Raw genomic sequence first — 21,364 nt, 5'->3', positions numbered from 1 at the left:
TGGCTAACTGATAGATCACAAATGGAACTGTGTACAGGGAATCATCACCAAATGGATGTTTTGCTAGAGAGATCGTGCAGGTATCAGTTCTTGTTCCTGTATTATTTAACATTTTTAGTACTGACATGTAAGTAAATAAAAAAATATCGCTGATAAAGTTTGCAAATACTACTAATTTGGGAGAGTGGTAAATAATGAAGATGATTGGTCACTGATATGGAGCAATGTGGTTTACTTTTTAAGTTAGGCTCAAGCAAACACTGTGCATTTTAATAGAGCTAAATGTAAATGTCTTCAACTTGAAGCAAAGAATGTAGGCTGTATATAGAGGATGGGGGGACTCTATCCTGGGAAGTAGTAACACCAGAAAAGATTTGAGGATTGTGATAGAAAACCAGCTGAATATGAGCTCCCAGTGGCCGAAAGGGCTAACAAAATCTTTGTGTGCATAACTACTTTTTGGGAAATCTCAAGCTGAAGTAGAGATAATATTTTACCTATGTAGCTGGCACTGGTATGACCAGTGCTGGAATACTGTATCTAGTGCCCACAATTCAAATGGGATGTAGATAAATTGGTGAGGGTTCAGAGAAAAGCCATGAGAATGATTGAAGGACTAGAAAACATTTCTTATAGTGATAGAGTCAATGAGCTCAATCTATTTAGTTTGACAAAGAGGAGGATCAGATTTGATCCTTGACTATAACAAGGATGGGCAAGACACTTTCTGTGGACTGGATCTGGCCCACCAAGCGGTTGAGCCGGCCTGCAACTGCCCTGCTGCTACAATGCCCTCAGGCCAGTTGAGACCTGGGGATAGGGGAGTGTGCGAAGTCTCCTCCCCCCACCAGGGGTGTATGGCACCAGCAGTAACTGCCTGTTCAAAACAGCTGGCTAGTTCCTCTAGGCACCATGAACCCGTAGCAGGCAGGGGAAGGGGGTGAAAGACCTTATGTGCTCCCACGTCCCCGGGCCTTGATTGACCTGGAGGCAGGGGTAGCACACAAAGTCTCCTACTGCCCTCAGCAGCACATGGTGCCTAGAGCGAACTGCCAGCTGTTTAGTTCTCTCTCGGTGCCAGGGGTGGAGGGCAAAAAGAGTCTGTGGGTGGAAGAGCACAGGAAGCCTGCTGGCTCCACCTCTTCCACCCAAGGACCTTTTCCTTCCAGGGTGGCCCATGACCTCTTCAGAAATTTGTAAAGTGGTCAACCTTCAAAAATTATTGCCCACCCCTGGCCTAAAAGTACATACGTAGGGCACAAATATTTCATAATGGATGCTTCCATCTAGCAGAGAAAAGAATAAACAATCCAAGGGCTAGATACTGAAACTACATAAATTCAGGCTGGAAATAAGGATATATCATTTTTATTATTTTTTTAAAATATAACAAATATATTAAAATTCAAGATTCATCATAATACACAAAGTAGATAAAAGAGGTCAGGATAAAGGGAAAGGAGTAGAAGTTAAAGATCTATCTTCAGTGTCTGCATTAATCACAGACCTCTAAAGGGTCAGCCGAAATTGTTTTGAATTTTTTGTGTATCCTTCTGTGAAATGCAGGTTATTTGTTTGCTGTGGCATTGCCATACCACTCGTGTGCAGTGTTTAGTACAGCACTTTGCCTTCCTCTCAATGTTTTTGTCTATCCCTGGCCCCAGATCTCTAGGCTATGGCCTTCATCCAATGACAAAATGGCCTTCTTAAGCTTCTAAAACCTGAGACTTGAAGTGATTTTGGAATGATAACTTGCATTCCTCATAAGATGCTACCTTGATTTGCAGATAATTAACGTAGATGTAAAACACAAACTCTGTAAACTGGGGGTTCTTATGATCCAACATTATACCTTGTAGTGCCATTCCTTCCACAAGAGAAAGTGCATCATGCTTAGCAGTTTCTTTGTTGATATCTTTGTTAGTAATGGGTAACCTATCTATCAAATTGAGATAAAACACTTCATCCAAGTCTGTTTGGTTGACTGGAGCTTGGGCATGCCAGGCACAACAGCCCATCGGCATTGTCATGCTGAGCCCCTTTAAGGAATTGAATAGTATAGGAATGAGCTGAAATTGATGATCCATCAGCAAGGTAAAATGTCCACTATACAGCAAGGTATGGAACTTTCAAATTCCAAAGACAGAACTTCTTGCTCTATTTGCACATAATTCTCAGGCATAGTGAGTGTTCATCAAGTGAAAGTAATTGGTTTCTCCATGGCATCAGAAAAAATGTAATAGGTTAAGTATTATTATCCTAACTTACTGACAGGAAAACTCAAACATAGAAAGCTTATGTGACCTGACCAAAGCTATGCAACAAGGATAGGGTAAAGCTGCTGAGAATAGAGCCTAAGTGGGAAGAATTTAGATGATTAGTATTAATTTTATTTATTTTTCCTCAGTTCTTATGGTCATTGAGAAAAAAGCAAATCCTTAGGAGGGATTTGAAGATTTCATAATTATGTGTGTGTAATAATAAATACACAGATGTATGTAAAATTTAATTATGTAATCAAATGCAATTTGTGTTGATTCTTGATTGTATTATATGTAATCAAATTGATAATACTGGTCACACACGCCTCCCTTTCCCCACAGCATCAATGGTTTCACCCCCTTGAAGTGTGCAGCAGGCTTGGTTAGTCAAAAAGCCCAGAAGCAGCCTTTTCCTAGAAATCTGCATAGTTACATTGCTGCTTTCAATTTGCTGCACAACAGGTAAGTAAATCTTGTGCTTAAAAACTGCTGCCAAGGAAGAGGGGCCAAAGGAGTAAAAGTAAGGAAAATCACTATTAAGACTGCATCACATGCATTTGAGAATATTAGGAAATACACATATTCCTTCTAGCTATATTTAATGTTATTACTTCCTATACAGTACATCTGTGCAGATGGGCTTGCCAATGTTCAATACATAACTGAGCTGGAAATGCTTTAAAGTGCTTTGCAATTATATGGGTCTGTTAAAACAGGAGGATTCAGTAAAAACAAAACAAAGCAAAACAGCTCATTAACTACAAGCTACCAGCTGAGAGACTGACTCCCTAAAGATCCTCTTGGAAAACTCATGAATTTAGCTCTTAATGGCTGAAGTCTCTGTTCCTTGCAGTTGCTCTGTGTGTTGAAGTGGGGAGGAGGGGAAGGTAGAAGCATGTATTCCTATCAGACTTTGCTCCTTTGAGCATTCTGACATCAAACACCTTTTATTTTTCTCCTCCTTCAAAAAATTCAAAATCCAAAGGTACAATTTCTCACAGCTAATAGAGGGCAGAGATTGCCTGTTATTGTTTGTGTGTACAGTGCCTAGCATAAAGGGGCCTTTTACTGACCTATGTGCTACTGTAATAATAATGGTAATAAGAGAGCTGTGCCAGAAATTGAATCTCCTCACCTGCTCCCAGCATTGGTGAAGGGGGTGCAATTTGTTACAGAGGCTAGAGAACAATGTCAGATGTTACATCTTCTGGTGCAGTACATTGGATAGATGAGGGGATCGCAATTTCTGACACACTTCTGTGTCAGCAGATATGGCTTCTGACACCAGTCCTCTTTTTTTGACAATCAGGAAAAACTACTTTCTTCCAAATGAAGAGACAATTCTGTTTCAGCTGTGTAAAGTCATAACCGTTTAATGTATTAGATTTTACATCTTACTTAGAGAATCTAAACCAACAGTTCTCAAACTGTGGGTCATGAACCCATTTTAATACGGTTGCCAGATCTCGCCTAGACTTTCTGGCATCTGAGGCCAAAGCCAAGGCCTGAGCCCCACCACTCAAGGCCAAAGCCCAGGAAGTTTCAGCCTGGATGTTTAGATACTCACTATAGGCCCCCTCCTCAGGGTGGTGGGGCTTGGACTTTGGCTTTGGCCCCGTCACTCAGAGCATTGGGGCTTGGGCAGGCTCAGGCTTCAGTAACTCATCCTGGAGCCAGGTAGTAATTCTTTTGTCAGAAAGGGGTCACGGTGCAATGAAGTTTGAGGACCCCTGAAGCAAAGTGGTCCCGTCCATTGGATGGTTTGATACAGTCACCCCGTGGAGGCCATGCAGGGCCCAGGAGATGTGGAGGATTACCTGGAGGCCTGGTGTTGGCAGCAGAGGTTGCGCCCAGCCCCCCATTTACCAGTGGCAGCAGGAACTATAGGAACAGAGCAAACCAGACACAGCCTGCTCTGCTCTGCCATCTCCCAGCGAGGTCACTCTGCTTCACTGCAGCAGCAGAAAGCAAAATGGCCCGTCCCTAGCCCACTCCCCTACCCCAAACAAAGCAGCTAGAAGCTGAGTTGGAGGAAAGGAGTGGGCTGGGTCATTCCAGTTCCCGCCCTCCACATGGGTCACATAGCTTGGGGGAGAGGGTTTGAGGGAAGAGCTGCAATGGGGGTGGGAGGGATAAGGGGTGGGAAGAGGCAGAGCTGAGAACGAGTGGGACTTGGGGAAGGGGTGGAGTGGAGGTAGGGCGGAGCAGGGATGGAAAGAGGCAGTGCAGGGGGCAAGTAGGGTGGGGCTTTGGGAAAGGGGTGGTGTGGGGGCTGGGTAAAGCAGAGGCAGGGTGGGAGCAGGCTCTGGGATGGCGGGGAGGTTGCCTGGGGCCTGCATTCCTCTAGGGATGGCCCTGCCATGATGTAAACAATTCTAAACAGGAGTAATTTTTGTGAATGATGTCATATAATAGTATAATTTATCAATATTCTGTTTAGAAAGAATGTTGAAGTGAAAAGTGAGAAAGGAGAGTCTAGTGCTGAAGCTATTACCCTGTGACTCTAGAGACACAGGTTCCGTGTGCTGCTCCACCACAAATGTCCTCAGTGATCTTATCACTCTGTCTTTCTGAGATTATATACTATCTATAAAATTGGGATGATAGTACTTGGTGGCTGGTAGGCCACTCAATCAAGTGAGTAAGTTTGAGACACCTCTGTGGGCCAGCTGCCACTCAACAGAGTCATATAAATCCTAAGATAAAAAAGTAATATGCATCTGATCTTATATTTATGCTGCTCTCCCTACACATTCCTGTTCTATGAGAGATTCTAATTTATGCTAAATATGGAAATTCTGAATCAGATCCTGGCCTAATTACTATAAGTGGTCCCCAACCGTTAGAGGCTTCCGGAGGGTGGGGCCACTCACGCGCCGGGGCGGGGCCGCACGTACAGGGGCACGCCAGGGGACAGGATGCCCTTGCACCCGGCGCTGGCATGTGCCCCAAGGCCGGGGTTGGGGCCGCCCGAGCGCCTTGCGCCCGGGGCCGAGGCCGCCCAAGCGCCTTGTGCCGTGGGCCCGAGGCTGGCACCGCCGCCCGAGCCGCACACCAGGGGCCAGCACCGGCGCCGCTCAAGCACCGCGTGCCTGCATGTGCCCCGGGGCTGGGGCCGCCCGAGCGCCGCGCGCCTGGGGCCGGTGCCTCCTGTGCGCCGCGCGCCTGGGCAGGCCGGCCCAGGTTGTCGGTGGGCGTGCACAAATGCCCCGGTGGGTGCCATGGTGCCCGCGAGCACCGAGTTGGGGACCATTGCTATAGATCCACTCTGGTCACTGTAGTCCTTAGTTTCAAACGCATGTATTAAATTTGCTAAAGGCATGTCTACATAGTGCAGCAATGTGCAGCAGAGGGGTGTGAATTCCAGTATGCACCAATGTGTTGAGAGCCAATTGGCAGTACATCTTAGTGGTACCCAGAAAAAAGTTATCTGTTGTGAGTTTAGTCCATGCCAGCAGGCTCTACATGGTCCAGTTAGTGCACTTTACAATGCTACTCATTAAAGTTCTCATTACTCTGGTGTACATCAGCACTGGGATGTATTAGTATTGCAATTTAAACAGTTAACTGTGAGCTTATTGGTTACTGAAACAGTTGCATGCCAGCTCTCAACCCCACTCCCATCAATAAAATAAATACAATTATTCACATATTTAAGTCAACAGATGTTTTGCCATTTTCATCTATGGACCCCCTTTACACAAAGTCTAGTTCAAAACTGTTTTTGAAATTAATAGGTAGCAGGTTTAAAACAAACAGAAGTATTTCTTCATGCAATACACAGTAAACCTGTGGAACTCTTTGCCAGAGGATGTTATGAAGACCAGGACTTTAACAGGATTCAAAAAAGAACTAGATAAATCATAGAGGACAGGTGCATCAATGGCTATTAGCCAAAATGGGCAGGAATAGTGACCCTAGCTTCCGTTGGAAGCTGGGAATGGGTGACAGGTGAGGGATCACTTGATGATTACCTGTTTTGTTGAATCCTTCTGGGGCACCTGGCATTGGCCACTGTCAGAGGACAGTAATACTGGGCTAGATGGAACTTTGGTCTGACTCAGTATGGCTGTTCTTATGTTCTTGTGTTTCAGTTAAAATATGTTAGGTTGTGTTTAAAATAGGGATGTTAAATTTAGTTTAATCAATGTTTAATCAATGCCGGCTCTTAATACATTGAAAGAGCAGAGGCACAGCATCTGGGACTGGACGCAAGCTGGAAATCAGCACTACAAAAAGGATGTGGAAGCATTGGAGAGGGTCCAGCGGAGGGCAACCAAAATGATTAGGGGGCTGGAGCATATGACTTATGAGGAGAGGCTGAAAGACTTGGGTCTGTTTAGTCTGCAGAAGCGAAGAGTGAGGGGGGATTTGATAGCAGCCTTCAACTTCCTGAAGGGAGGTTCCAAAGAGGATGGAGAGAGGCTGTTCTCAGTCGTGACAGATGGCAGAACAAGGAGCAATGGTCTCAAGTTGTGGTAGGAGGGATCCAGGTTGGATATTAGGAAAAACTATTTCACTAGGAGGGTGGTGAAGCACTGGAATGGGTTACCTAGGGAAGTAGTGGAGTCTCCATCCCTAGAGGTGTTTAAGTCTCGGCTTGACAAAGCCCTGGCCAGGTTGATTTAGTTGGAATGGGTCCTGCCTAGAGCAGAGGGCTGGATTTGATGACCTTCTGAGATCTCTTCCAGTTCTATGGTTCTATGATTTATGAACTAGTTGATGGAATTTCTATCAACTAGTAGATTAGTCTAACCCCATTGCGGCTCTGCTTTTTAAATATATTAATTTAATTTATGCCGGCTCTTAATACATTTAAAAAGCAGAGGCACAGCATCTGGGACTGGATGCAAGCTGGAAATCAGCAGATTCCCCGCTACCCCCTGTCTCCCACGGAGACGGTGCTGGGGGGAACCATCTTAAAAGATTCTTCCAGCACTGGCTCCTGCTCCCCCACCCTTGCTGCCTCTATAGGCTGCCTCTGAAAGGGGAGGAAGGGACTAGTCGATTATCCGATAAGCTTATGCTTATCAGATAGTTGATTAGTCAACTAGTCAACTAGTCGCTTACATCCCTAGTTTAAAACACATTATCTATATAGCTATACTAGACATGGAAAAAGAGGGCACTTTTGTGCAAAGCAACATATTGCCCCAATATATTTATCTCACCACTGAAAGAATTCAGGGACAAAACAGACTATATTTTCCACCCATTTCAATGTTGATTAATGGGCAACTGAACGGTGTGAAGCATTTGACAACTTAGTAAAGGTAACCTGAAGACGAAGGAAAATTTAAGTTACAGAAAGCTGGAAAAGGTGATGTTCCTAACAAAAAAAAAAAAAGAAAAAGACTCTTTGTTAGTACCTCGCCTTCCCTGTTTCTGTTCTTCTGTCCCCTCTGCAGATATGCTTTCCAGTACCCTCCTCCTGCTTTTTTTTTCTCCTTTCCATTTTTTCACCGTGCTTTTGGTCACTTGCCCCTCTCCTAAATGTTTGCTCGTCCCCAACACATTTGTGCTTCACTCCCTGTTTTTGTCCCCTGCGTTTGTCCTCCTCATTTTTGTTGGTCTTTTCGCATTTATCCCTCTCTTCTCGCTCCTCACTGTTTTAGCTTTCCTGCTGTTTCCTCTCTAAATGTAATTGCTCCTCCCCCCTTTTGTCTCTCTCCGTTCTCCAGATCTCTTCACCCTGTTTTTGCTTCTTTACTCTTTCTGCCTGTTTTACTTCTCAATTCCTCCCCCGCCACACACACCTTTTTGTTCTTTTCCTTTCCCCTACCCCCACGCTCTGTTTGGCTCATGGATCCGATCTCTGCTGGCAGGTGGGAACAGAAGCAAGGGCAGCGACCTCGTTGTTGGGAATGCGCATGCTCTTATCTCTGGAGGAAAAAAAATCTGACACTCCGTCGGCTCGGGGAAGTCGCAGCGCGTGCGCAGGCAGCTCCATCCAGTAAGGAAGGCTTGACTTTCTCTGGGATTCCCGATCTGCAGTGCAGAGCAAAGCAGAGAAACGTGTGGAAGCAGCTGCTGGGCTCGCAGGCGCTCTCTAAAGGGGATTTAAGCCGCAGAGAGCGAGAGAGGCAGGGACCGATTCACCGATCTGAATTAAATACTCTCTCTAAATAAAAATCTACCCTTTTGAGTCTGAGCCTTTGCGTCAGGTGACAGCAGACAGCGCAAAGTGTAAGTGTTCCCTTTACTCTCGGATGCTCATTTTGGGTTCATAATGGGTTTGGAATTTCTTGCACCGATGTGTCTTCTGCATGGATGCGGCGAAATGCATGGCTACAATAAAGTGCTGAGGGCTTTGCATCATCCTGCTATTTGGTAGCAATAAAGGATGAGGGGGCGAACATTTTGTGATGGTGAAAAGAGAAAGCGAATTGCGAAGTGTTTGCCTACACAATATTTAAGGATTAGGATTACTTTTTTAAAGTCCTTTAGGAGGAGAACAGTGGGAAGGGAGGGGAATATAACTGCATATGATTTTCAAAACTATAAATAGAAACCTTTTCCTACATACATACATCGCTTGATGCAGATGGCGAAGTTGTGTTGCTGACAGAAGTGGAGGATAAAATAAGAAGGGTGTAAATTGTCAAACTGTCGGTGCAGATTTCTTTTGCCCAGGAAAAGTGGCAGAGGTGTTTGCTAGTGAAAGTGGATGCACTGCATGGGATGGAAATAGATGCAGGCTTCTGTGCCATATGCTGCTACTTAAAAGCTTAAAGCAATATGTTCATCTCTGCCTCTTTTGAGCGCGTACAAATAATCCTAACGACCAAAGTTGAGTAACATTTCTTTACCTTTTGTATATACTTTGTGTGTGGTGGTGTTTTATTGACCAAATGGAGGGAAACTGTGTCCACAACAATCTGCTTTGATCTGTTTTAAGATGAGTCTGGACGCTATATTGATTAGGATATAAATACCAACAATATCAAAAGCAGGCATTGATCGCTCGTTTATTAATTTGTGTTTGGGCATGCTTTGCTGATAGCCCGAAGCCTTTGACATTTCTGAACATTTGAAAAGCAATAGAGAAAAGGTCATTGTGTTTTCCTGTGCAAACAGCCCAGGCGAAAATTAAGAGGAAGATTCCTGCAAGGTCATCAAACCTACTGAGAAAAAGCAAATTGTTAGAGATCCTTGCGATTACTTCCTTGATGTTCTTGGTTTTTGTGACAGATGTTTCTCTTAAATGGACCGTCCTTTTGTGCATATGCAAGATATGAGCTTTGGAGTAAGCGCGCTCATCTCACTCCTCGAGTGTGGTAAATTGCTGCACGGTGGATGTGCTGCACTTCTATTTACTTGGGAATAGGACTAGGTGAAAATGGAGGTGGGTGGAGATAATAAAAGCTGGTGTGCAATCCAAGCCATTTCCCAGGAAGACGTGAGAAGGAGGGAGAGGAGACGAAAGTAGAATTTCATTTTAAGAGATCAAAACAAAGGCAAGTTGAGGCAGATCAGTAGAACTCGCGTGGGAACCGAGGCGTTAAGAAAGAATGTTTCATAAAAGCTGCTGTGGCTGACTGCCGTGCTCTGAAGACATCCAGCATGTTTTATCGCTAAGGGACAGGTCAGTCCCTAAGAACACGTAAGTAGACTGTCTCCATGCCGGTAGTACATACAAGGAAGAATGTGCCAAGAGCAGCAAGAGGAACATGTTAAGAATAACATGTTTTAAATTAATGATGTAGACAACTAGAGGGGGAACATGGGGGTATACTTCAAAGTGGAAAGTTCCCTTCTCCTCTTCCCAGGTATTTGGCCAAACTATTAAGAGGCAGATCCCTGATATTGCAACTGGAGTTTAACACATGGACAACTGGGTGTGCTCAGTGCAGTTGCTGTCGATTTAAAAAAACTGTGTTCGTGCCTATGTTAAACTATCCAGAATAATGGGCAAAAGGGGGCGGCGTGGTGGTAGACCACTGAACACTCCTGGAAACCCCACATTTCCTAACAAGATACTCCCGCCTCAATATTTTAAAAGGTGCTGCTAGAAATACATGCCACAGCCCTTAGCGATTCTCCCAAATCCCCCAACTCCTTTCTGTACTCATACGGCCCGCCTGCAGCCCCTTAGTAAAACCCCAAGAAGCCCTTCAACTTGACCTTCTTTTTATTGCCTCTGCAGATCCGGCTGCATACCCCTCCTTCATTCTGCAGATACCGGATCTCCCCGCAACCTTCTCTCTGCACCTACCAGAGCACCCTCATCTCTTTACCCGAACCCAGCAGCCCCCTCTTTGTACCATCAGCTTCCCCACCAGCACCTCCTCTCTGCATAGTGGTCCCCCTCCCCATCACAGCTCCTGGTACAGATTGCCCGTGCAGCTCCCCCTCTTCTCTCACCTGACCCCCCCCCCCCCTACAATCCCCTCTCCGTATACACCGGACTGGTGCAGTCCTCTCTGCACAGACTGGATCCCCGCGGCTCCTTCTCTGCGCACAACAGATCCCCTTGCGTCCCCTTCTCTGCACACATCGGAGCCCCCTGCAGCCTTCCACGCGAGATCTCCCCGCGCCTCCCTTGCACACGCATAGCACACCGTCTGGAGCTGCAGAAATGAGACCCTGCCGCCGTTCCCTGCCCCCCGCAGAGTCCTCGCCCTTCCCTCCTCTGACACGAGCCCTTTCTCTCTGCTCTTCTCAATGCGCTTCCCTGCTTTGTCCCTGAGCCTCACGACAACCGACTCCTAGGCGGCCGGGGGTGTGACCCTGCGGAACGTGCTCCCGAGTGCAGAGCGCGAAGGGGACTCATGCGCCTTTCTGCCCCCCGCGGACGCGGGGCCGGGGCTAGTGGTGGGATGCAGCACAAGCGCCAGCGGCTGACCCAGCTGTGTGTCTCCCTCAAAGTTTATTGAAAGTCAGAGCGTGGGGGGTCACGTGAAAACAGCCGCAGCTGGGTGTTTTGTGGGCCTACACCCACACCGTGCGCAGCACCACCCTCGCCATGTGCTCTGCGCTCCTAGAGGCAGGTTGAGGTGGGGCCTTGGCAGGTTTGTGAATCTTAGCCGTGTATGGACTTCCTACCGGTTGTGCGACTCTCCTTGCCCTTCTGGAAAGCCCTTTCACACTGCAGAAAACAGCTAGTCTGGCCTGAGGGGCAGCCTGCAAATGAAGCACCCAGAAGCAGCAGCTCTACTTTTGGCAGCTGCTAGTATGTAAACCCCTCCAGCAGCTACAACCCACCCCCCTAAAAATCTTCTCCCCTCTCCAAGGAGACTCAAGAGCTCATCTGCTACAGAGAGGTAATATAAAGGTATCCAATTCCAAATTAATGTAGAATCTAAAGATTTTACAGTAAGGCTATTGGAGGAATTAAGGACATCAGGCAATATAATCTTTTTTAATGAAGAAGAAATCTTGTAGATAACAGTATAACATTTTTTAGGGGAACAGTTCAGAAAGATCTACCCGTTTTTAATTACAAATGAAATGTGATTATTTTCGAGCTTGTGATATTGCTAGTGAGTGAAATACTGCATTGATGCATAAATGCTATCTATGCCCTTGCCAAGATGTTTGGGTAGTAGATATTTAGAGAGGCTCTTTCCCAATGATTTCAATAGCCACGATGGTAACACAGCAAACATTTTTGCAGATATTAATTCTGTTTTTATAATTTCATTGCTGATCTAGAAGGACCTTCAGTGGCCTTTATGCAGAAGACTAAGTAGTAAAGGCAATTGATTTATTAGGCAGAATATTGTATACAACAAAATCTTCACAAATGAGAGTAACAGAAAGGTGTGAAAACAACCTTGATCTTTGTAAAATTTATTCTCACCAGTCCCCCAAAAACATCAGTTTGTTTCTATGGCAAGCTCTTTGCTATATACAAATATTTGTACTATGGCTTCTTTAACAGTATATGTTTGTAAAGAACACAATTTAGCAATATTAGTTCAATTGAAAAGCCTTCCAAATTATCCATTTTAATTTTGGAGGCTGAGTAGTTTTAATTCATACGTTTATTACTTTTCCCCTTCCATTCCTAACTCTCCTAGTAAATACATAAATTCATAAAGTAGTCTGAGTTGCTGTCAATATCAAGAAAAAAGTTTAAAGTCTTTAATTTTTATTGAACTATGTTCACATTTTTAAAAAAGGCATGCCCCTACTCCCAGTAATTATACAGGAGCAGGTTTGTATAATTGTTCTTATAAATGATCAGATCTTTAAACATATATGCATGCCATGACATCTAACTGCATCTTTCATTTTTCTCTTTGATTTTTAGAAGTAGTTTGTGCATATGTGTGTCAGGCAAAGGGGAGTATTGAGGTAATTCAAGTAGATTTTCGCTGCTCAGATTTTGTTTGTGCAGATGTAAGTCAGTATACATGGGTCCCACATATGCATCATAATATATTTAATGACTGGAATAGATAATTATAAAAGAAACATCAGAATGTCTTGACTCTTAAACTTTACTGGTATGTTGCTTATGAATCTATTAAGATGTTCTTTAGTTTGATAAGCAGATTCAAAGTCTGGCACTGTAGTAATTTGTCATGCTATTTAGCCTTTTTTTGTGTTTAGTTTGTCACAGGGTTACATAACTGCAGTACTGAAAAAGCAAATGTCAGAAATGTTTTCATTACCTCTTCCCCACCCCCAATCTGTTTGTGTGAATCAATCAAGAAAAAAAGCTACAACTTGACATCTTATTGTTTATGTAATACAAACAAGAAGTCAAATTCTATTCTGACCAAAAATGCAAGGCAAGCTACCTAGGTGGATGGGTACAGACAGTAGCAAATGAGTTGGCTGTGTTGAAATCCTGCTGGCTAAGGTGGAATTCCTGTAAATAGGTGTAGAGGAATCACCACAGGGCTCACTTTGGTTGCTCAAAAGAGCTGGAAGCACCCCTGGATACAACATCCTGCATCTGTAGCACATACACTAGATGTGCCTTCTTACTAGAAGACCACTTCCTCTTGAGGGCCTGGTATGTAGGTTGTATCACCTGCAGAAGTGACATCTCATCTTTCTTTCTTTTGCTTTAAGTGCTTTGGAGTGATATTTCCCTCCTGCTTGTTTTCTGTACCAGTTTCACCCCCAGAATAACAGTGGTCAGGACCTAGATCTAAGCCCATATGCTCTCTATGTGCAGAAATTTTGCTTCCTTATCATTTTAGGTTAGTAAACCTAAATAAAATTAAATTATAAAACTTTCATAGACAATATTTCTGGATAATAACATTATTGTTTTTAAACAGATTGTCTTTGAATTTCCCGTTTTTCATTTGTCTATGTTACTATTTCTGATATTGCAGCTCCAGTTATCAAATTTTCACTGTTATTTTTTTATATTGAGATTCTAATTTCGTTATTTTTAATTCCTTATTGAAATCAAATTATATGTATAAAGTGGAGAAAAATAGTTATACATACTGCATATTTTATATAGCTTTTTTCTCACATTCCTAATAATGGACCCAATTCTGGATGCCTTAAGCAGGTGAAAGTCCCATTGATAATAACAGGTGTGCTGGATGTGCCAAGAATGCAAGATCAGCCTATAACCATGATTGAAATAACAACATACATTACCTTTGATTTAATTAAGGAAGCTGGGCAATTAGAAATTAAATTTAATGGGTAAGCTTGTTTTAAACATAATTAGAATTGTAAATATTGGTCACACATCATGAAAGGTTGAAATTCTCTTCTTTCCATTTTGTTCTGTCTCTTACCTGGAGGTGTTTTAAAACAACTAGAGCATGGCTTTTAAACTCCCTTGTTATACTTTGTCATTTTGTAGCAGGAGACTGGACCAAATGTCTTCTTTCCTCTTTCTTTTTAGAGGATTCCTATTGTAGAGGTCTTTCATCATGGTAACTTTATTCTCCCTGGTTCTTTCAATTTTTGTTTAAGGTTACAGAACAGAACGATCCCTCTGCAGAGCTCCTCAATCCAAATTTTGTTCTGTAGTTTATTATGGTGCCATCAGACTATTGCATCTGCACCTTTTATGTGTGTCTGTTACTTCTGCATTCATACTATTTCATATTCAGTTTATTTCTTTTCCCACTTTCCACTGTAGCTCAGTTCTTTCCCTTCCAGATTTTGCTTGAATCAGTTCTGTTTGCTTTTCCACATACACTCTCTACTGCATTCTTCACTGTTTATTTTCCATCATGTTGAAAATCCATGTCCTGTGCTGTAACTTCTGCAGTTGGCATTACTCTAGGAGTACTAGAGCAGCAACATGGTGAAAAGATATTGTAAGATGGGGAAATACTGTGAATATAGGAAGAGCTGCAAAGTTAAGGATCTGGGTAGGATGCAACCACCATCAAGGTATGGGAGAACACTCATGTTGCCATTTTAGTTCAGACTCATTCATGTAGAAAAATGCTTATTATCTTGTGAAATGTCAAAGTGCTGAAAAATGTCAGAGTCTGAGGGTGCAGTGCACTTTAAACAGAATGAAATTATGGGAGCAAAAACATGGCTGCACCAACTACTGAAATCACTGTTCTTGTTTATCGGATCCAAATTCTTTAGACAGTGTTGCAAATCCATATTAGTTGTGCTAGTTGACATTATTTATTTTACATTGGTGCATCTTAATAATTATGATTTAAAAATTTTATAGCAGAGACTATCTTGAGGACATTTTAGTCTATTTCCTATTAATATGATCCATAGGATAATAGAAAATGGGAAAAAAATAAAATGAATAAAAATAGGAATGAAGCAAATTGTCAGTGGTGATCTCATAACTGGAAGACTTAGCAAAATAAATGATGTTTAAGGAGGGAGTTGGAAGAGAGGTATTTTGCTCACTGAGAAGGGGAAAGTTGTGGCAAGGGTAGGCCTGATATGATGTTTTGCACTGACTTTTAAACTAACATACATTTATATGTAAGTATATAAAGGTATCCATCCAACAATCTTTCTAATAGCTAATTTTCTGAGGAGGCTAGAGAACAGATTATTCTAGTTAAAATAAGAAATTTACAATTGACTTCAAGTAAATAATTTTCACATAACTAATTATAAATAAGTAAGTGTACAGTGCTAAAAATAATACTGTCTCAAATTCGGGCACCAGAAACATAGGAGACAGTCATATCCTGTCTGAATGTGTTTGACCATAAATTAAGCAATTCTACCCACAACACATCCCATGTCAGTAACTTTGTGGAGCCAAGACTATACAGAACAAACAGAAGAATTTGTGCTAAGTTTGTTCAGGCATTTGCAGAAACAAGATTTTGTTACACTTTAGCTGATGTAATTTATTGAGGTAATGGTATCTGAATAATTTCCTTCAAGGAAAAAAAATGCACTTTAAAACACCTAGCTCTTTTGAAAGCAGTTTCTGTGATGTGAGTTAGTGTTACTATGCTGTTTTTAATGGATGATTAATTCAAAACATTATCAGTGTTTTCATAGTTCCACTATATAGTTCACTAAATATTGGGGTCCTATGAAAGGTTCACTATTAATTTCTTCATGCTTGCCCGTCTGTTCTCATTAAACTCAGTGGGAGATTTCCCATTCATTTTAATGGGAGCAGGACTGCATATCATCTTGTTAGAGAAGAAACAGGGAACCCAGGAGCGGATGGGGTAAACGGAACTGCTTTATTGCCCATGCACATTAACTTTGGACCCCCTCCCCACGTTCCCCCCCCCCCCCCCGACACAACATTTTGAGTGGCAACAATTTGGCACCAATTACACCCTTTTATTTATTTTAGTATGTTAATTTACACATTTATTACTACTTTCCTTAAACCTTATTTAGTAATGTTAACTCCCATATAATTAATATTATTAATAAGCGGATGATAAATACAATTATACCCACTCCTGTTTATAGTTTACTGTTTTTTAGTTAAATCAGCATTACATACTGTCTTAATCAACAAGTTATAAGGAGGGGGAAAGAATTCTGACCCTGAAAGTATTTTTACAGAACAAGTGCGAAGACAAAACAAAGACACAGTTCAGTGCAACCATCTTTTGAGGCTGCTAGGACAAAAGGGAAAAACTTGTTTAAAGGGCAATGCCTGGTGTGACCCCTATTCATGTTTACATATCCCAACATGTCATTCTCATTCAAATAACAGTGATTGTGTCCTCTTGTGGCAAAAAGACCAAATCACAGTGAACTATAGTGTATGGTTACGTGAACCTACATTTTGACACCTTGCCTTATCTAATTATAACTGTTCTCTTAGTTGTCAGACAGTTGTAATTAGAAATGTCTTCCCACCCTACCTCCCCAAAACTCATAAAAACCAAAATATGGTTGTACATTTTCCTTTTACATGAATTTAGTGCTTTTCAAATATACTTGATAGACCTAGAAACTAAAGTCCTTCATATACCCAAAAAGCCATTGTGAGACATGATCAGTGGCACTGCATAGCTCTCATAATGCTCCAGCAACATGCTTCCATACTGGCAAGGATAAATGGTGAGCATTAGAGAGTAGTAGAGGCTTTTCTACTCTACAGTTTTGATGACAAAAGTCAACTGTCATAGACAAAACCGTGGAGATGTACATAGTGCAATGTCACTGGAAGTAGCAAATCTCTCCTTTTGCTGACACAAAAGTACCCCAACAACTGTATAGCTTTTTGCAGCAAAATTATAGTGACAGTGTCACTGTGGACACCAACCTTGGTTATGTCACTGTAAATGGCCTCCAGGAGATGTCCCACCATGCCCATCCTAACCGTACCCAGGTACACAGGCTGCTGTCCCTCTCCCTTTAAAGGCCTGGACATTTTTGAAATTCCACCTCTTGTTTGCTTGACATGGACAGCTCACATTCCATCTTTTCAGCTGACCCCATGGTGGCTGAGTGCAGCACATGGTCTCCCACTTGGAGCATACCTAAGATGTTGGAGCTGCTTGTATTTTAGGGAGAGGAGGCTGTGCAATCTCAACTCCTCTCCAGCCATAGGAACTTCAATAACTACAGTCACATGGCTTATAGTATGTTTGATAAGGGCTATGAAAGGGACAAACAAAAGTGTCCTGCAAAGATAACAGGAGATGTGGAAGGGGTACCAGAAGGCAAGGGAGTCAAGCCATCACTCTAGTGCTATGCCAAAGACCCACTGCTTCTACTAAGAGCTGGATACCATCCTTGGTGGGTACTTTGGCAGACTGGAGACATCAGTCAGAAGAATCAACCAAGGACGAAGTCGCAGACAAGATGTTGAGTTGAAGAATGATGTGGCGCACACAGCAGGGTCATCCGATGGTGTGGCAAGTTAACACTTCTTTTCTACATTGGAGGGTGGGGAGTTTAGCCCAGTCCCAGAAGCCTACATGATACAGGAGAGCTTTGGTAAGTAATCTTTTTGAGCTCATGCTGCTCGGTTTTATGCCACAGCACTGTCCATTGCCTTGTATATTCTAGAAGCGGGTGAAAGGATGTATGTACAAAACTAGTTGTGTTTGTGTGTCTTTCACATTCTGCTGTGTATCTAAGCAGTGCTGTGGAACAGTATGTAATGCATACTATAATTTCACAGAAATCCTTCAGAGAAATCTCTAGGAAACTTTCCTGGACATACTTGCCAATCCTCTGTTGAAGGTTCCTTGATTTTGTTCCTTCCCCCATTTTAGGAAATATTCCTGCACCAATCCGCAATCATTTGTGCAGGGACCAAAGCAACGCACAGGTGAGCGACATAGGGACTGGGTCTGAAGCTGCATTCATGAAGGAGTCAGGAGATGCAACCTTGCTGTCTTGTTTACCCTGAGAAGTGAAATATTGGCTTCAGTGATTGCTGCCTGTGACAGAATTTACAATATTGTGCCTAGTTGACTACAGTGGTTCCCTTAAAACAGTGGTCCCTAACTGTTCGGGGCTGCTGGGTGCCTGTGGGAGGAGCCACTCACGCACTGGGTGTCCGGGGGCGGGGCCGCCCACGTGCCCGGGCCCGGCACCGCACATGTGCTGCGCGCCCGGGCAGGGGCCGCCCACACGCCCTGCACTCGGGGCCGACACCACGTATGTGCCATGCGCCTGGGCCAGGGCTCGCCCACGCGTCCTCGGCCGGCACTGCACATGTGCTGTGCTCCTGGGGCAGGGACCACCCATGTGCCGCGTGCTGGGGGCGGGGCCAGCCCAGATGATTCGGCGGGTGCACATAAATGCCCCGGTGGGCGCCATGGCGCCCGCGGGTACCACGTTGGAGACCACTGCCTTAAAAAAACACCAAGACTCTTTGCCCCATCTTGACAGACACAGCCTTGCTGAACTCACTCTGGGTACGACTAGACTGCGGGAGGCTTTTGGGATACCAGAGGTATCCCGAAAAACTTCACCATGCCCAGGGAACAGGTTTGCTCTTCCACATTTTTTTGCAGAAGAGCAAATGCGCTCTTTCAGAAGCCCCTGTATTCCTCGTTCTACTAGGAAGAAGGAGGCTTCTGAAAGAGGTTTTTTTTTTCTGACATTTGACCCAGTCTAGACAGGCCAAATGTCAGAAAAGCCTCTTCCGACAAAAGAATCTGAAAAAGACGTGCAAAATGTGCTATGCATTTTGCATTCCTTTTTCTGACAATAACTTGTAGTCTAATTGTACCCCATGTTTAGGGCCTTAGCTGTGTTAGTCTGTAACTGAAAAAACTTAATAAATGGCCCTGCAGCACCTTAGAGACTAAAAATAAATATACATAGTGGTACAACCTACTTCTCCAGAAGAATGGAGCAAGAGGTACAAATAAATAGTAGAAAAAGAGGGGATGGATAGAGAAAGAGAAGGAAAAATAATCCTGTCAATTACTGTGTCTGTGATAAATGAGGCTAACAGAGTGGATTGTAAGTGTCTGATACTTAGCTTTGGATATCATTTGGGTGTTGAATGTAGCAGCCCACCCAGTTCGTGTCTTTGGTTAAAAGATTAAAAGTATCAAATTTGCAAATGAAGGCAAGTTCTGCAGCTTCTTTCTCCAGCTGGTTTTTGAAATTGCTTTGTAATAGTATTGTCTCTTTTAAATCAGTTAATGAGTGCCCAGGCAAGTTAAAATGTTCCCCAACAGGTGTCTGTGTGTTCTCATTTTCAATATCTGATTTCTGCTTAGGGCATTTGCTGAGCTGCGGGCTTGTTGAAAGACAGTGAGAAACTGATTTGTATTTTTTAACAGATATATTTGACTATAATGATTTGATGTGGTATATGCTTCTGTTTCTTGTTTCTTGTGCTTCTGCAGATGTGGTATTCAGGGGAACCCCCAACGCAATGGTGGAGTACCTCTGCCAGATAAGGAAGCAGCCAATGAGGAGTTAGGAGGACATGTTTTGAGAGGTACTGCAGTTCTTGGAGGCTGAAAGACAAGAACACAGGGAGTGGAGACAGACTTCAAAAGAATGGGCCAAGAGTAGATGATAAGTGATGGGGGAGCAAACAGAGATTTGAAGTCCCTAATCACACTGCAGGCAGAATTTATGCTTGTTCCATACAACCTGCAGCCAATACAGAACTGCTTTCCATGTCCTCCCCAAACTCCTTCCACATCTTCCTTGTAACTTCCTAGCCTTAGTACCCCATTTCCTCCATCCCCTTGAACAGCTTCCAAAATGATAGCTGGATTTACAGACAGCTATAGCGCCCACACTGCCCTTCATTGATATCTCTCTTTCCACCAAGCCTTTGTGTGTGTTGTTAATTGGTATTTAATAAAAAAAAAACCTACAACTCTCTGCAAGATAATCGGTCTTAGTCTCCTGCACGCGGTGGTTGCTGCCAAAATTAATACACAATGACAATATGATCATTTGATGAATACAAATCATGGTCAGGAATCAACGTTTTCATACAACATGGCAACTTAACAAAGCATGGCAGTATGCTTTATAGAAACGAACGTTATTGGAGTTTATTGTCAAAATAGTGCCTTAAAGCTTCCTTGATTCGAATTGCCCCACATTTTGCTTCTCTAATAGTCCTTGTATCTAGCTGCTCAAAATCAACCATCAGGAAATCCACCACCTATACTCCACCTGAGGGAAACTTTTCTCACCTTCAGCCTCACAAATATTATGGAGCTCACTGCTACGATCACAGGAATATTTTCCTTATTAAGTCTAGCCTGCCATAAAGGGTGCTTTTTAATGCCCCAAAGGCACATATCTCCAGTCATTCTTCACATCCTTAGCTTATTGTTGAAGCGTTCGTTGCTGCTGTCCAGATTTCCTATGTAAGGCTTCGTGAACCATGGGAGTAAGGAGTATTCTGGGTCTCCCAGGACCGTGATGTGCATTTCAGTATCCCCCATTGGAATCTTCTGGTCTGTAAAGAAAGTCCTTGCTTGAAGCTTTCCGTACAGGCCAGCTTTCTCGAATATGTGTGCATCATACACTTTCCCACACCACTGTGCCTTGATGCCAGTGAAATGGACATGCTGTTCCACAAGCACCTGCAATACTCTAGAGAAGTACCCATTTCTGTTCATGTACTGCATCACAAGATGGTCTGGAGCCAAAATTGAAATAGGCGTGTCAGCTATTGCTCCTTCTCAGGGGAATCCTATCACTGCTAGCCCATCTACTGTTTCATTCATATTGTCAAGAGTCACAGTCCTTCATAGCAGGATGCAATTAATGGCCCTGTACATTTTTGTTAGCATAACCTCTATAGTGGACTTGCTAACTCCACACTGATTTACAACCATCTAGTAACAGTCTGGAGTTGTCAGCTTTCACATTGTGATTGCCGCATGCTTCTGTATCAGGAAGGCAGCTCTCATTTTGGTGTCCTTGCAGTGCTGTGTTGGAACAGGTTCTGCTCACAGTTCCACAAAGGTGGCTCTCAACATCCAAAAGTTTTACAGTCGCCGCTCATCATCCCAGACTTGCATAATGATGGGATCCCGATCCTATAATTCGATGCTTGTTTCCTGAGTCTAAAAGCAATGGTCCACTATGCGCAGCTGCACTGTGAATGTCAAAAGTAATCTGATGCTGTTTCTTTCCAAGGTACACAGCAGGTCATACATCTTCTGATTCCTGTTTAGATTGGGTGTTCATGATATATTGCATGATCAGTTGTGATTTGTTCATAACAATAATCAGAACAGTAGAGAGCAACGCAGAATCCATCCTTTCAA

At 43.2% G+C, this 21,364-nt stretch overlaps 1 protein-coding gene across 6 annotated transcripts in view; it reads left to right on the top strand.

The window, feature by feature from the left end:
• The first annotated feature begins 2,636 nt into the window (after positions 1-2,636).
• VSNL1 (visinin like 1) overlaps positions 2,637-21,364 on the top strand; it is a 141,979-nt gene continuing 123,251 nt past the window's right edge. The window contains exons 1-3 of one of the 6 annotated variants that reach the window (XM_006137590.4): positions 2,637-2,723; positions 8,087-8,447; positions 19,469-19,563. The gene's annotated coding sequence lies outside the window, so the exon portion shown is untranslated. Of the gene's footprint in view, positions 2,724-8,086; positions 8,448-9,679; positions 9,865-11,085; positions 11,525-19,468; positions 19,564-21,364 lie in introns of those variants that run through there. The other 5 variants (XM_006137589.4, XM_006137588.4, XM_025178743.2 and 2 more) reach the window with 5 other exon arrangements.

This window comes from Pelodiscus sinensis, chromosome 3, assembly GCF_049634645.1.
Source record: "Pelodiscus sinensis isolate JC-2024 chromosome 3, ASM4963464v1, whole genome shotgun sequence".
Taxonomy (NCBI): Eukaryota; Metazoa; Chordata; order Testudines; family Trionychidae; genus Pelodiscus; species Pelodiscus sinensis.
The sequence above is the reverse complement of the archived record's forward strand: the minus strand, read 5'-3'. Positions and strand labels throughout refer to the sequence as shown.